The 17,933-nt window shown below is 39.3% G+C and overlaps 1 protein-coding gene across 7 annotated transcripts in view; it reads left to right on the forward strand.

The window, feature by feature from the left end:
- The window catches only part of ERBIN (erbb2 interacting protein), a 137,560-nt gene that overhangs the window by 28,337 nt on the left and 91,290 nt on the right, over positions 1–17,933 (forward strand). The gene's annotated exons all lie outside the window — the stretch shown is intronic.

Consider the following 17,933-nt stretch of genomic DNA (forward strand, 5'->3'; position numbering starts at 1 on the left):
ATGTCCTTCCACTTTTTTATGTCACTTTCAATATCTTTTTCAAGATTTTCATAGTTTTCTTTATAAAGGTCTTTGACTCTCTTAGTTAGGCTTATCCCTAAGTATCTTATACACCTTGTGGCTATGGTGAAAGGGATTACTTTCTTCAGCTCTACTTCGTTCAACTTGTTGTTCATATATAGAAATGCTATAGATTTTTGGATGTTGATTTTGTATCCTGCCACTTTACTGTATTCACTTATTACTTCAAGAGGATTTTTTTCATGGAGACCTTTGGGTCTTCTAAGTATACCATCATGTCATCTGCAAATAAAGATATTTTCAACTCTTCTTTGCCTATTCGAATGCCTTTTATATTGTTCTCTTCTCTGATTGCATTAGCTAAGACTTCCAGTACTATATTAAATAAGTAGGCAGCCTTGCCTAGTACCCCTTTTTAGTGGAAAAGCTTTTAGCTTTTCCCCATTCAGTATAATGTTAGCTGTAGGTTTTTTTTTTTTTTAAAAGTGTTACATGTTCTTTATTTGATAGTATACATAAACCACCCTACGTCCACGACGTCCATTGTATTGACTGTGGGTGATGTAGGCTTGATGATTTCTTTTGGGGGAGAGGCCTTTTGTTGGTGCTCATACTTCTTGAGCCTCTGCGATTGTTCCTAGTCATCAGGTGATCTATATGTTGCTTCATAACTTATTTAAGGTGTCTCTGAGTGTTAAAAGGTGTACAGGATTAGAAAATTTATGATTTCTCTTATGGTTGGCCTACCTGTTGTTCACCAGTACCATGTACTGTTGTCACTGGTCCTGTGTAACCCAAAGTCCTCCCTGGTTCTAAGGAGTGGTGAACCCCCAACTGACCTAACAAGCAACACTTCAAGAGCAAAGAAAAACAAAACCAAAAAACACTAAAATTCAGAGAGTCCAAAGGTAACTGGGGAAGGACCAGAGGATGAGCGATGGGTTCTGGGCAGAAGGGCCTGCAACAGCGGCAGGCAGCCTGGTGTCCAGAACTGATGGCCGGCCCAATTCGGTTTGCAGGTGGGGTGGGGTGGGGGTGTGAGTTCGTCTTAAAGTCCCATGGAACCAACCTGAAGTCCAGAGATGAGTAAGGGTGGGGATGCACCAGCGGCTTGCCTTCTCACTTTCCGTTTCTTTCTCCCTGTCTCTCTCTGGACAAATTAAAAAATAACAATAACAAATGGAATTAAATAAGTAAATAAATTAATTATTTTTGGAGAGGTTTTTGCTGTAGGGTGTGTGCATTTGCCAGAAAGACAGAGAGAGACAGAGAGACAGAAAACGAGAAATCACCCCCCAGGGGGAATGGCCATGTCACAATCCCTTCTCTTCCGGGATCTTGGCACGCACACACATGCGGCCAGCATGAGTTTAAGCTACCGGGTCTAGGACTCAAACCCTGGTCGACTACGTGGGAGTCCAGTGACGTAGCCATTATGCCATCTACTGGTCCCAATAAATAAATATATTTTTTTAAATGTATAGGGAGATAGATAACTTTATAATCCCCAGATGAGAACAACTCAGCTCTCTATCAACAGAAAGAATGGATCAACAAATTGTAGTGCAGTCATATATTGCTTAATTATGGAGCCATTTTCTGAGGAATGGGTCATTAGACAATATTTCTGTTGTGAGAACATCATAGGGTGTATTTATTTTTATTTTGAAAATTTTTATATTTTTAAATTTATTCATTTATTTTAATTTTTTCCTAATCATTTTTTAATTTTTTCTTTTTCCCACAAACATTTACTTTACATATCAAAAATTTTTGCTCAATCTTTGTTCTTCACAGTTAATAAACAACTTTCAAAATTTCAAAAAGCTGAATATTAAAGATAATGTTCAAAATATTTGTTATAATTTTGTTTGTGACTCTGTAACAGAGAGTATGGTTTTAAATATTTTTTTTTTGGAGAGATTTTCGCTGTAGGGCGCGTGTGCTCGCCAGACAGAGAGAGACATAGAGACAGAAAGTGAGAAATCACCCCCCAGGGGGATGGTCACGCTGCAGTCCCTGCACCTCCATTCTCCTCTTGGGATCTTGGGCACGCATGCACACGCACCCAGCGTGAGGTCTAAGCCACCGGGTCTGGGACGTGAACCGCAGTCGACTACGTGTGAGTCCAGCGACACAGCCATTATGCTAACTGCTGGTTCCCTGGGTTTTTTTTTTTTTTTTGGTTTTAAATATTTTTGAGAAAATATTTCCACATCAACTACTCAAACTGTTGGAAAGCAAACACCCAGCACACAATTCACACATAAACCTTCTCAATTCAACCCTGCCAAGTATTCTGTGATAACACCGTCTGCTAACAAAGATCAATCTCTTTTTCTTCCTTCAAAATCTTCCTCAAAATAATCCTCTGGTTGTGGCTGCTCTTTTGAATCTTTACTGACTAGGATGCTGGAGCAGAGAAATCCAGGTTATTTTATGGTATGAATTCTTTCATATAGCTTTTATAATCTTTCTGCCAGGCAGAACTGTTTTTGGTGCCAGGACATCTTTCTAAGAGCTTCTTTTGGCGTACTTGAAATCTACCTTAGTTCCATAGTTTTCTGGTTTAATTTTCAGGTATAACATTCCAGTCAGAGCCCTGCCCGATAATGAATATTTCCAATTTCTGATTCAAGGCAACAGGTATTATTGAACTTATGCAAATAACCATTCTGCCACAAAATAAGAATACTCTCAAATATTTTCCAATTCCAGAGGAGTCAGGAAGGAAGAAAGGTTTATGTTTCCATTTAAAGAAACAAACAAGGGGGGGCCAGCAGGTGGTGTGGTGGATAAGGGTGCTGGATTCCCACATGGCCAAACCATGGTTCAAGTCCTAGACCTGGTGGCTTGCTTTCTCACTTTCCCTTTCTCTCTCTCGTCAAATAAAGACAAAAATAACAATAACAAATGGAAATAAATAAATAAATAAATCTTTAAAAAAAAAAGAAACAAGGGATCAGCAGATGGTGTAATAGCTATGTCGCTGGACTCTCATGTAGTTGACTGTGGTTCGAGTCCTGGACCCGGTGGCTTAAACTCACACTGGATGCGTGTATGTGTGTGCTCAAGGTTCCAAGAAGAAAATGGAAAAGAAGGGATTGTGGTGTGTCCATCCTCTCAGGGGGAGGGGGTGATTTCTCGCTTTCTGTTTCTCTGTCTTTCTGGCAGGCACTCACACCCTATAGCAAAAACCTCTTTAAAAAAAAAAGGAAGAGAAACAAAAAAAAAACATTTTAACAAATTGCTAAACCTAAACCTATCAACAGCACAAGAGAAAGCAAAATCCTTCAATTGGGAAGACAAACCATAGTAAAGAAAAAGACAGTGTTTTACTCAAAAGTCATAAAATTCTATTTCACCAGTTAAGTCTTATATAATTAATCTTCTGTTGCATTTGCAGCATTACTGTGGTCCAATCTTTCCATTTAAATCCTGGAAGTTAACATTCAACATTCTTATTGATATTTCTTGTCCATAGCATTAAGTCGGTGATTTTCTTGGTTGTTTTTGTTCTTTTATTTTTGTATGTGTGGCGTTAGTATTCCTGATAAAGCACTCCTTTCAGAACTTCTTGAAGAACTGGTCTGGTGTTGGTAAATTCTTTCAGGTTATGTTTATCTGAGTTTTGTTTTGCTTTGTTTTGAGAGGTTTTTGCTATAGGCTGCGTGTGCTTGCCAGAAAGACAGAGAGAGACAGAAAGACAGAAAGCGAGAAATCACCCCCCAGGGGGGATGGCCATGCTGCAGTTCTTTCTCCTCCATTCACCTCTCAGGATCTTGGGCACGCACGCATATGTGCCCAGTGTGAGTTTAAGCCACTGGGTCTGGGACTCGAATGGTGGTCGACTATATGGGAGTCCCCCCGACATAGCCATTGTGCCAACAGCTGGTCCCAATCTGAGAATGTTTTTATCTTTTCTTCCCATATGAAGGATAATTTTGTCAGGTATAGTATTCTTGGTTGAAACTTTTTCACTTTACGCACTGAATATATTTCCCCATTCTTTCCTTTCTTGCATTGTTTCTGATGAGAGGTCTGATGTTAGCCTGATAGGATAATCTTTATAAGTAACCTGACTTTTCTCTCTTGGCAATTTTAGTATCTTGTCTTTGTGTATAGATTTGGCCAATCTGGCTATGATGTGGATTGGAGAAGATCTTTTTGGGTTGATTCTATTTGGAGTCCTTTGTATTTCTTGGGTCTGGATATTTGAATGTCACTCTAGATTTGCAAAGTTTTCTTCTAGGATTTCATGGACTAGATTATTGATGTCCTTATAGTTTCTTTGCCTCTTGGGATACCGATTATCCAGATTTTTAGATGTTTAATGGTATCTAGAATTTCTCATGTAGTATTCTCATTTTTTGTTGTTGTTATTTTCTCAGTTTTTTTGGTTACCTTTTCTAGGTTAGGTTTTGCCTTCAACATCCAAGATTTGATCTTCTGCATGGACAAATCTGCTTTTAATACTTTCGAGGGAGGTTTTGATTTCCTGTATTGGAGCTTTCATCTCTAACAGCTCTTTTTTCTTTTTTATGGCGTGTATTTCCTCTTTCAGATACACAAGAACTTCCTCACCTCCTGTAATTTGTTGTCTCTTCCCCTGCATCTTCTGGAGTTCATTGTCTCTCAGTTCTTGCATCTCATTTAGTTTTGTCACTATAAATATTCTGAATACTTCATAGGATAGTTCCGCAAGTTCCACTGTACTGTCTATGGATGGTGAATGATTTTTTTTTTTTTTTTACTTAGGAAGATATTTTCTTGGTTCCTCAGATTTCTTGTGCCTTTGCAGCAGTAGTTTCTGGTCATTCTGTGACAAAATTTCTCCTCTATTTTGTTTTGCAACATGGTATCCACAGAAAGAGATGATGAGTTCAGATTTATAAAATGTTTCTCCCGTAAAGCGGGTGGTCCAATAAGTTTTGAGGATATCAGTGACCCTTGTCTGAGTGTTTCCAGGTCTAGGAGATGAGGTTTAGAACATAACTTTAGTTACCTTGGTCCCTGAACGTACTGGGAGAAACCTCAGATTTAAAATGGCTTCTTTTCTGAGTGTTTCCCGTAGTATGTATTAACCAGACCTGTATGATAGAGCCTACTGCACACCTAGGCTATCCGGCATGTATGGCTATAGCCTGTTTCTCCTAGACTACACACCTGAAGAGTACATTACTGTACTTAATGCTGTAGTCAGTTGTAATACAATGGTGTTTGTGTATCTAAACATTTCAAAACATAGAAAAAGTACAGTAAAAATACAGTATAAAAGATAAATGAGGAACCAGCAGTTAGGGCAGTGGCTGTCGCTAGACTCCCATGTAGTTGACCACGGTTTGCATCCCGGACTCGGTGGCTTAAACTCACGCTGGGTGTGTGTGCGTGCTTGTCCAAGATCCCGAGAGGAGAATGGAGGAGAAGGGATTGCAGCGTGGCCATCCCCCCGGGTGTCATTTCTCGCTTTCTGTCTCTTTGTCTCTGTCTGTCTGGCGAGCCCACATGCCTTATTGCAAAAACCTCTCCAAAAAAATTTTTAAAAAGATAAATGGTATACTCTTTAGGGCACCTACCATGAATGGAGCTTGTAGGAGTGGAAGCTGCTCTGGGAGGGTCAGTGAGCAAGTGTTGAATGAATGTGAAGGCCTAGGACATAATTGTACACTACTGCTGACTTTATAAACACCGTACACTGAGACTACACTATATATTTTTTCCTTGAATAATTTACTGACTTACTATAAATTTTTTTTTACTTTGTAAGCTTTTTAAAACTTTTTGCCATTTGTAATAATACTTAGCTTAAAACAAACGCATTATATGGTTATGCCAAATTACTTTCTTTATGTTCTTATTCTTAAGCTTTTTTCTTTTTTTTTTTTTCTTTTGGAGAGGTTTTTGTTATAGGGCGCATGTGCTAGCCAGACAGAGAGACAGAGAGACAGAAAGTGAGAAATCACCCCCCAGGGGGATGGCCCCACACACGCGCCCGGTGTGAGTTTAAGCCACCGGGTCCAGGACTCAAACTGCGGTCGACTACGTGGGAGTCCAGCAACATAGCCATTACACTAACTGCTGGTCCCAAGCTTTTTTTCTTAAGAGAGATTTTTTTTGTTATAGGGCGCACATACTTGCTGGAGACACACACACACACACACACACACAGTGAGAGAGAGAGAAAGAGAGAAAAATAAATAGTGAGAATTTAGCTTTTAAATGTTGTTAAAACTAAGACTGTAGGTGCACATGGTAGCCTAGGCCTACAGAGAGTCAGCATCATCAGTATCACTGTCTTCCATCTTTACATTTTGTCCCACTAGAAGAGCCATGAATGAACAGAACAGAATGAGATTAGATCAAGCACAAGAGAAAGTTATGCAATCAAGAGATGGGGCAAAGATGAGGCTGCCGCAGGCATGCTAAGTCATATTGTTTTATAGTAAGTTTTTTGTTATACATAAGTAGGAGTACATCTAATATAATGATAAAAGGTATAGTAAATATATAAACCAGTAGCAGGCATTTTATTATCACTTTCAAGCATTGTGAGTTATACTCTTGAAATTATATGGCAACCTTGATTATGTACACCAGCATCACTATAGATACAAGAATAATGCCTTGTGCTATATGACCTTATGAAAGAATATAGCAACATTAGACAGTAGGAATTTTTCAAGTTCATTATAACCTTATTAGACTATGGTTTTATATGTAGTTTTTTGTTGACCAAAATGTTGTTAGGTAGTATGTGGCTTCACACTCTGGAATGCTGCTCATCAGTCAAAAAGAATGAACTAATGATAAAACAGAAATGAATTTTAGAAACACTAAGTTTAGTGAAAGAAGGCAGACACAGAAGAGTACATATTATATGATTCTATTTATATAAAATTCTAAAACAAATATGAAGAGTTTTTGACTCTGGAGAGTACTGGCATGGATGAGGGGGCCTGAGGGAGTTGTCTCAGGTAATGGAAGTGGCCTGTATCTTGATTGTGGTGTTTGTTACCCCAATAAAAGTGTATACCTAAGATCTTCATTTCAGTGTACATAATCTTTATCTCAAAACAATGAAGTAAAGTAGAAATACTGATAACTAGGTCCTGTATTTCAGGGGTTTTGTTTTAATCTTTTTAAACCATTGACCTGGATATAGATAATTTTCAGGTTCAGCCAAAGTTAAGAGTCATTGCTTTGGGTCCAGCAGGTGGCACAGTGGTTAAGGCACTGGACTTTGACATGGATGACTGTGTTTCAAGTCTCTAACATGATGACTTGAAAATCACACCAGGCGCATTTGCCTGTATACCCAAAATCCTAGTATGGAGAAGGGATTATGGTATGACCATATCCCCTAAAGGGTGATATATCACTTCCCATCTCACTCACTCAGTTCTTTCTCCAGCAACCATACATGCCCTACAACAAAAACCTTAAAAAAATCACTGCTTGCCCTTAGATAGAGTCTCATCATGAGTACAGTTGCTACATGCAGCTTGATTATGTTTGATTGGCAACTGAATTATAATGAAAATCTCTGTGATATGATTTTCAAAAATGGAGAATCAACTCTTGGTAAAAATTTCAAACCGAACAAAGTTTAATTTTTCCTTAATTTACTGGGTATTTACAATCAATTAAAATTGTTTATATACACAAAACAAACACCCAGTCCTTTGTGTTTATATGTTTACAGAGTTGTGTTTTATGCTCAGATAATTGTTAACATATTTTTAGCTTTATGGCTAGAGGATGTTTGAATGTGTGATGGACAACAACCATCCCTGTCCATGTACTGTGACAACTGAAAATATCCTAATATAGTTTGAAAATGACTATTTCAACTGAGAACCATAAGCAGACTGGTGTGTGTACTAGTTAGAGGCATGGAGCAAGACAGAAAGAAAGTGAGAAATCATCCTCCAGGGGATGACCATGCTGCAATTCCTTTTCCTCCATTCTCCTTTCAGGATTTTGGGCATGCACATACACAAGTCTGATTTGAATTTCAAGCTGCTGACTCTGGGACTTGGACTGTGGTTGACCATGTGGGAGTCCAGTGGTGCCTTAACCACTGTGCAACCTTCTGGTCCCAGTGACTTTTTTTTAATTGCACCATCCTTTCTTTTCTTTTTTTTTTTTTTAAATTTATTTCTTTTAACTTATTATTATTATTTAATTTGGCCAGAGAGAGAGAGAGAGAACACGCTACCATGTGGGAGTCCAGCACCCTTAACGACCATGCCACCTACCAGTCCTGAAAATATATTACTTTTAACCTAATCTTAGAAGTCATGTAGCATCACTTCTCTCAATTTCCATTTGTAAGAAGCATGTCACTAAGACTACCAGGTCCAGGATTCAAATTACAGTTGGCCATGTGAAAGTTCAGTGTTGTAACTACCTGCTGGTTCTGTTATTATTTTAAATTTGCTATAGGGCAACTCAGCAGAGAGAAGGAGGGAAGGAAGGTGAGAAAGCAAGCTACCAGGTCCGGGGCTTGAACCATGGTTTCCCAGTGCCCTAACCATGAAACCACCTGCCGACCTACAGCAGTCACTCTTACATTAAAGAGAAAAGTCCGTATTACTGAATATGGTGTCTGAAGGTTTCAAATTCTGGACCCCTTTTGACCATCCTAACCTCATTCCTATGTATTTCTTTTCTTGGGGGGGGGGAGGTTTTTGCTATAGGGTGCGTGCGCTCACCAGACAGACAGAGAGAGACAGAGAGATAGAAAGAGAGAAATCACCCCCCGGGGGGGATAGCTACACCGCAATCCCTTCTCCTCTTGGGATCTTGGGCATGCACGCACACTCTCCCGGTTGAGTTTAAGCCACCGGGTCCGGGATGCAAACCGCAGTCAACTAAATGGGAGTCCAGTGACATAGCCATTACGCTAACTGCTGGTCCCCCTATGTATTTCAAAATCGACTCCCACCTATGTATTGGGTCATTGGAAACGTGATGACTTATTTTTCTATGCAAAAATGTGACAAGACTATTCTAACAATCCAGTAATTTTATTTGCTAGCAACAATAATTACTTTTTCCCTGTATTTATAGAGTTAATCTATACTTTGGTTTATGTATATTATTCTCTTTTTTAATTATTTAATTTTATTTATTGTTATTTTTCGATTTGATGTGAGAGAATGAGAAAGCAACTGTCAGGTATAGGACTTGGACCACAGTCGACCACGTGGGAGTCGAGTGTCCCCACCAGTCCTAGTTTATGGATGTTATTCTGTCTTATTAGGCTGTTCTTCCACTGGACTATTTGGTTTCCTTTTTTTCTAAATTTGTAACTTTGTGTTCTTATTGATGAATATACAACATTATGTTGTTATTGCTTGCTATCATCTCTTACCTGTTAGATTTAGAAACTCCTTGAGCAAGACTGTTGTATCTTCCTATCGTTAATGCTTTATAGAAAGTTCATCTAGTAGTAACTCTGCAAATGTTTGCTTCTTTACTGCTATATGTGTCATATTTGTATTATTACATTTAACATCAGAAAGCCAAATGTAGTCATTTAATATTAATTTGAATGATTTCATTTGAAATTTTCACCCCAAACTTTTCCTTAGGTTTTTAGGTTTGACCCTATGTACGTGAAATCTAGTAACTCTGACAGTGACCGTAGAGTGATTGAGGTGTCTAGAAGTGACTAGGACAATTCCAGATACTATCATGTTTGTGTGGGCTACTGGTTTTTTTCAGTGTTTGAAGTCTGAGTCCCATCAAGTTTAGATATTTTGACATTGGAACATAAAATTATCTTTGTAGAAGAATAAATTTTTAGTCATTGGGAATGTGTAGAAAGATGGAGGCTGATCAATTTGCAAAATAGTTGATACTATTTATACTTCCATTTTTCATTTATTTGAACTTTACTTCAGCTCAGAAGTGTTGATGTGTTTATAGGACTCCTTCAATGAAAGAAATATAAACTAGTAAAATAGGGTTATAATAAGACTAGCAGTGTCTTTTGGACATTCAAGGTCTGTAGTGCAGTTAGTCTCAGAAGGTAATTAAGGCAGATAACAGGAAAGCCTTCAGGAATCCAGGAATCTTTTGTCTTTTTATTCAGATCATCCTGGTTTCTGTGCCCATATGGTAGAAGGCATCAGCTCCACAGATGGTGACGTTAGATGTTACAGTACTGCTAAATGCAGAGACAAACTTTCTATCTTTCTGTCCCACTTGCATGTCCTGGGGAGAGAGAAAATGATCGGCTGGCTCAAGTCATGCCCATTCCCTTTCCAGTGTGCTACAACCACGTGACAGCATTACTTCATACTAAAATAGATGTTATGGGGTTATGCTTTTCAAGTGGGAGAATACACCTCCAAGCAGGTCTACTATATTATGCATGTTGCTTATTGCACGTGTCTGCTTGCCAACTTATATACCCATAGGACTGAAGTTTTAAAATTTGGACAAAGGGTACGAGCAGTTAGCGTAATGGCTATGTCACTGAACTCCCATGTTGTCAACCATGGTTTGAGTCCAGACTCAGTGACTTAAACTCACATCGGGCACATGTGCGTGCATGCCCAAGATCCCGAGAGGAGAACAGAGGAGAAGGGATTGCTGCGTGGCTATCCCCCCTGGGGGGTGATTTCTCACTTTCTGTCTCTCTGTCTGTCTCTGTCTTTCTGGCGAGTGCACACACCCAATAGCAAAAACCTCTCCAAAAAAAAAAAATTGTGGACAAAGGTGCTTTATAGATTCGTGATGAACTTTTCTCAGAGAAAGGAAGGAATTGGGAATCTTTTAAAGATGTCTGCTTTTTTGTTTTGTTTTTATAACTTGTCTGTCTTGGTACAGCCAATATTTTAGTAGTGAAATTTGAGAATGTTTCTTACCTGTGGACCATGGAGTTTTATGCAGAAAAAAAAAAAAATCCACATGCATAGAAATGATTTCTCAGCAAAAAAAAATTGAATGTGGTATTATTATCCTGTGGGTCTTTGACATTTTTGAACCTGCTAAGGTTTCTCTAAATTTATTGAGAACCACTGATGTTGTACTTCAAGTCTTAAAACTTGGAGTTCAAGACCTCTTGTCCTGTGACTTTTGTTTGTATACATATACATATATACACACAAACCTTTTTTTTCTTTTAGAGTTTTATGCCTTAGGGTATGTGTGGTGTGGAGAGAAACAAACAGTGAGAGAGAAAGTGAGAAATCACCCCTGGGGAGATGACCATGCCATAATCCCTTCTCCTCCATTAACTTCTCAGGATCTTGGGCCACATATGTGCATGTGTCTGGCGTGATTTTCAGTCCATCAGGTCCAGACTCTAACTGTAGTTGGCCATGTGGTAATCTAGTGATGTAACCACTAGGCTATCTGCCAGCCCAGACCTTTGCTTGTATTTTCAGTATGCATAGAATACCAGACTTACAGGGATGTCAAATGAATTTAGTAGTGAGTGTCCACTAGTTTCTTTTTTTTTTTTTTTTTTTGAATTATTTTATTTCACTTTATTTATTTATTTTAATTTGACCAGGAAGGGACAGAGTTTGAGAGAGAGAGAAAGTGAAAAAGCAAGCCACCAGGTCTGGAACCCAAACCACTGTTGGCCTTGTGGGAGTCCAGAGCTGTTAACCACCATGCCACCTGCTGACTCCCCACTAGTTTCTATAGAGACATTTAAAGAATATTTTTTACTTAAAAGTATTCTTAAAATTAATATTTGATTTAAAAAATTAGATTGTTGTTTTTCTTCTCTTCTTCCCTACATCTTTGATAGTACTTTACTTACAAAATGAGTCTTTAGCCCTAAGAGATGTTTGGGGTGGTTTAATGGAACTGTGCATATTATACCCCAAATCAATCTGAATCCTACTAAAAGTGAATATTTTTAAAGACTGTCATTGAGCCAGCCAGTGGTGTGGTGCTTAAGGCGGCTGGATCCCATGTAACTGAGTGGGATCCAGTTCACAGTTTCAGTCCTGGACCTGGTGTGTGTGTGCGCATGCACATGTGTGTTGTGTGACCATTCAAAATCCTGAGAGGAGAAGGGATTGCTGAGATTGCAGCATGGCCATCTCCCGCCACCCCCACCACCAGAGGTGGATTACCACATGGCCAACTACAGTTAGAGTCCGGACCTGATGGACTGAAAATCATGCCTGACACATGCACATATGTGGCCCAAGATCCCGGGAAGTTAATGGAGGAGAAGGGATTATGACATGGTCATCTCCCCCAGGGGTGATTTCTTTCTATCTCCAGCAGCCCAGGGAGCCCAATAACAAAACAAACTAACAAAAAAGATAGTCATCCAGTGGTAGTATATTTCAGGCTTTACATACAATTGTTTATAATTAACCTTTTTTTTTAGAGAGAGATTTTTGGTATAGGTTGTGTGCGCTTGCCAGAGAGACAGAAAAGGAGAAATCACCCCCCCCCCCCCCCCCGGTAATCAGGGGTGGGTCCCTCACAAATTCCCCCCCCCCCCCCCCCCGGGAATTGAGGGTTGGTCACATCACAATTCCTTCTCTCTTCTCTCAGGATTTTGGGCACTCATGCAAGGTACCCAGCATGAGTTTTAAGCCACCCTTCCATACCAAGGCATTGAGCTGGACTAGTTTTCTTCGAATGTTCGTATTTGTTCCCAGGTAACTTAACCCTAGAACAAATGCAGTAGCTTATATAAAAATGAGGATTTTAAGCTGACTTCTCATTGTTTCACTAAATCTACCTTTTTCCTTGTTGTCTCTCTTGGTTCCCTTTTCTCCTCAATTGCTTATCTTCTCTTGAGTTTAGAGAAAAATTAGATTTATAAGGAAATCATAAGAAATTAAGACTTGGGACCCAGCATATGGCCTAATGGTTACGTTACTGGACTACCACATAGTTGACTGCCATTAAAGTCCTGGACCTGGCGGCTTAAAAACTCACACCAGGTGCATGTACATGCATTGCTAAAATCCTGGGAGGAGAAGATGAGAAGGGATTGTGGCATGGCCATTCCCCCTGGGGGTGATTTTTCTGTTTGTCTCTCTTGCAAGTGCATGTACTCTATAGCAAAAATCTCTCTAAAAGGAAAAATTAGGCCTTTATCTTTTTTTTTCCTTTCCCCTTTCTCTCTCTCTCTCTCTCTCTCCTTTTTAAGGTCTTTGTCTTTTCCAGATGAATTTGTCTTTTTTTGTTTCTTCCCTGTAAACAGAATCTCTCTGTGTCACAAACTTACTGTCTCAGCCTTCTGAGTAAGTGGGCCTGTAGGCACTGCACACTACAGCATTCAAGCTTTGAGGGTGGGTGGGGAATCTCATTTGGGCCTCTGATGTAGCCTCAGCTAGCCCATAGGGTCTCTACCAGCTACTCACAACCTTTGTGAGCCTGAATTTGCATTTTAATAGAGATTGTTTGGGCAGGACTCATAATAAATAAATAATTGTGTAATTTCATGCACTGTGGCACTCATGTCCAGGATTTTCAAATCAGGTCATGCTTTTCTTTTTTCTTTCTTTTTCTTTTTTTTTTTTTTTCAAGGCACGGGCCAGGTCATGCTTTTCAACAGATCTGGCTCAGTTTCTAGGGCAGTGGACACACTGCATAAAAACACACTTTATTTATAGACAGCTTCATTTACAATACAACTTTAAAAAAGTAGTAATTAGTATATTAAAGTAGGCAGATAGAATATTAAAGTGGTAGGTAGAGCAGATCAATTTGTAGTAAGATAAAAGGCCTCAGTTTAGCCAAGGATTTGATTGGGAATAAATTATGGAGGTTTAGGGACTAAGTTATTTATCTTAAATTTATAAAGGAGAAAGAAGTAAAATGAATTATTTTAAGGAAAAGATCGGAGGGCTGACTGAATTTGATTAAGAAATCAGTTTAAAATTTCTTATATTAATACATAAAAGTTACATTAACTGGTATCCTAATATATTATTTTAAAGATATTTATTTTTATTTTAAAAAGTTTTAATTGCCAGAGGGAGAGTGAGCACTCAGCCAAGTATGGTCGGTCCTCAGTCTCCATTTCTCCAGTCTGATGGGATTTGAGGCATGCATATATACGTGTCCTACTTGTTTATCAAGCTACTGGGACCAGGACTTGAATCTTTAGTGGCCATGTGGGATTAGACTCCCTTAACTACTAATTAATATTAACTACTACTAATTGTCTTTTTTTTTTTTTTAAGAGAGGTTTTTGCTATAGGGCATGTGCATTTGCTAGAAAGACAGAGAGAGAGAGAGAGAAAACGAGAAATGGGCCACACCACAACCCCTTCTCCTCCATTCTCCTCTCTGGATCTTCAGCATGCACGCACATGCACCTGGTGTGAGTTTAAGCCACTGGGTCTAGGACTCGAACCATGGTCAGCTACATGGGAGTCCAGCGACATAGCCATTACGCCATCTGCTGGTCCCAATAATTGGTTTGGATATGTATTTGGTGACTAATGATGCTACCATCTTTAGGTGCTAGTACATTTGTTTTATTCATAGAAATGTTTGTTCAAATCCTTTACTCAATTTTACTCTTTTTTTTGTCTTTTCATTGTTGAGTTATAGGAGTTCTTTTTTATATTCTGGATACAAATACATTATTAGATATAGTCACAGTGACAAACATACATTATGAGAAATATTTGATGGGGTGATTTTGTCTTTGTGTGAACATGCATGCACTTATACAAATATAGATGGATAACCTACTGCTCACTAGGTTATATGGTATATTCTTATGCAACACAATCATTTTTTTTTTAAAGAGGGTTTTTTTTTTTTTTTTTTTGCCTTAAGGTGCATGCACTCACTGCAGTGTGTGGGAGGGTGGAGGGGGTGCAGGGTGAGAGACAGACTCAGTGAGGGAAAGTGAGAAATCATCTCCCGGGGGGATGGCTACACCACAGTCCCTTTTCCTCCATTCTCCTTATGGGATCTTGGACCCACATGCACATTTACCTGGCGTGGTTTTGAAGCCACCAGATCTGGGACTCACACTATGGTCTGTCATGGGGGAATCCAGCGATGTAACCTCTACTCCATCTGCTGATCCAACAGTGTCATATATTGATATGTGGTTTGTTGTTTACTGAAAAATTATCACACAGTGCATGACTATATGATTTACAAATATTTTCTTCCATTTTCTGGGTTTTCTTTTTACTTTCATGGTAGCATTGATATATTTTTTAAATTTAATTTTTATTTAATTTGCTGTAGTGCATATTGACCTCCAGAGAGAGAAGGAGGGAGGGAGGGAGGCAGGGAAAGTGAGAAAGCAAGCCACCAGGTCTGAGGCATGAACGGTGAACCACAGTTGACCATGTCCAGTGCCTTAACCACCACACCACCTGCCAGCCTCTTGTATATTTTTGTTTTGTTTTTAAGTGAATGGGATTATCTCTTTGTTTTATGTACATGACACTAGTAATAGTTTCTTAATGAGGATATATCCTGTTTCTAACTTACGATTTTTGTCAAGAGTAGAATATTGATTTTTTTTTTTTTTTTTTTTTTGCCAGAGGGTATATGCACTTGTCATAGAGGGAAAAAGAAAGAAAGCCACACACGGGGAACAGTTGACCATGTCCAGTGCCTTAATTACCACACCACCTGCCAGCCTCCTGTTTAAAAAATAATAATAATAATAATTTAATGGGATTATCTCTGTTTTATGTACATGACACCACTCTGTTTCTCCATCTTGTCTGGAATTTGGGTACGCATGCACACACACACTCAAGCATGTTTCTCAAGTCACCAGGTCTAAGACTTGAACTGTGGAGTTGGCCGTGTGGAATCTAGCTGCCTTAACCACCAGGCCACAGACCTGTCATATCCTGACTTCTAGTTAAATGTCTTTTTGGTGTTGGTCAAAAAAAGTTGCCCTTCTTTCTACTGTTTGTGTAATGTATTGTTAATAGTTTTTTTGGTGATGTTAATTAATTTTGCCTTGGCATTCTTAGAATCCATTTTCCTAGCTCATTTTTCACTGTTACTGCACATTTGAGGTACTTCTTTATAATTTAGGACTTTTTACCCTTTTTTTACTTTTTTTTAAGAGGTTTTTGCTATAGGGTTTGTGCATTCACCAGAAAGTCAGAGAGAGACAGACAGAAAGCAAGAAATCACCCCCCAGGGTGGATGGCCACGCTGCAATCTCTTCTCCTCCATTCTCCTCTTAGGATCTTGGGCATGCATGCACACACACCCGGCGTGAGTTTAAGCCGCCAGGTCCAGGACTTGAACTGTGGGCGACTACATGGGAGTCCAGCGACATAGCCATTACGCTAACTGCTGGTCCCTTTTTACTCTTTTTTTTGGAGATTTTTTTTTTTTGCTATAGGGCATGTGTGCTCGCCAGAAAGACAGAGCCAGAGAGATAGAAAGCAAGAAATCACCCCCCCCCTTCCTCCGGGGAGATGGCCACACCACAATCCCTTCTCCTCCATTCTACTCTTGGGATCTTGGGCACACACGCACATGTACCCGGCGTGAGTTTAAGCCACTGGGTCTGGGACTCGAACCACAGTCGGCTACATGGGAGTTCAGTGACATAGCCATTACGCTAATTGCTGGTTCCTTAGGATTTTTAATATGTATTCTTGAATCTTAATACTATGTGGTTACGTTATGCTGTAACTTTGATATAGGTGTTGCTATCAGAGGTATATTGAATTTGTAACAAGAATTGGCAAGTTTTCCATTTTTCTTCTGAGTTCTGATTCCTGTGGTCATTTTCCATTCTTTGAAAGTTTACAAGCCCATGGGACCAGCAGATGACGTAATGGTTACGTCACTGAATTCCCACTTAGTTGACTGCAGTTTGAGTCCGTAACCCAGTAGCTTAAAACTCATGGTGTGTGTGCGTGTGTACACACACGCATGCCCAAGATCCTGAGAAGAGAATGGAGGAGAAGGAATTGAGGCATGGTTATCCCCCTGGGGAGTGATTTCTCACTTTTCTGGCTCTGACAAGTGCACCCACTCTGTAGCAAAGAATCTTAAAAAAAAATGTTTACAAGCACTTAAGTGTACATTATCTTTTAGAAAAAAAAATTTTTAAATATCAATTATGAGTTCATGATTTTCTATTTTTTGAGAAAATTTTATAATTTATCCTTTTTTTTCCCCTTTAGTTTGCTGTAGGGCACATATTCTGAGAGAGAGAGAGAGAGAGAGAAATCAACTTTGGGGTTAGTTGTGGGTGGGATGGCCATGCCACGATTTCTTCTTCTCTATTCTCCTCTCAGAATTTTGGGCACATACGCATACACACTCAGCATATTTCTCAAGCTACCAGGTTGGGATTGGAGCTGAGTAGTCAGCCATGTGGGATCTGTGGGATCCAGCTGCCTTAACCTCTGTGCTACCTGCTAGCCCTGTAATTTATACTTTAATAAAAAATCATGTATATTATGAAACACATCACTGATTATTTGAACTCAGTAATGTTATGAAATTTACTTACATATTAATTTTGCTGTAGGGTGCTTGCACTTGGCAGAAAGACAGAGAAAGTGTGACATTATCTCTCAGGAGGACGGCCACACTGCAATCCCTTTTCCTCCCTTCTCTCAGGATTTTGGGCATTAGTACACTGGGTCTGGGACTGGAACCACCGAGTTAGCCATGTGGGATCCTGTGCCTTAACTCTACACTACTTCCTGGCTCCAAATAAATGATATTTTAATGGTGAGTGAAAGACTATTTGTCTTTTGAGATATTTGAGGGCTCTCAAGAGTTTACAGATGTAGGACAGCTGCTGGCATGGTAGTTGAGGTGACTGGATTCCACATGACTTGCTGCATGGTTCAGATCCTGGGTTTATCAGCTTGAAAAACATGGTTGCATGTGCTTGTGTGCCCAAAATCCCGAGAGGAGGATAGAAGAGAAAGGATTTTAGTATAGTCATTCCCCTGGTGTGG

The sequence above is a fragment of the Tupaia chinensis genome, unplaced genomic scaffold, assembly GCF_000334495.1.
Source record: "Tupaia chinensis unplaced genomic scaffold, TupChi_1.0 Scaffold149178_1, whole genome shotgun sequence".
Taxonomy (NCBI): Eukaryota; Metazoa; Chordata; class Mammalia; order Scandentia; family Tupaiidae; genus Tupaia; species Tupaia belangeri.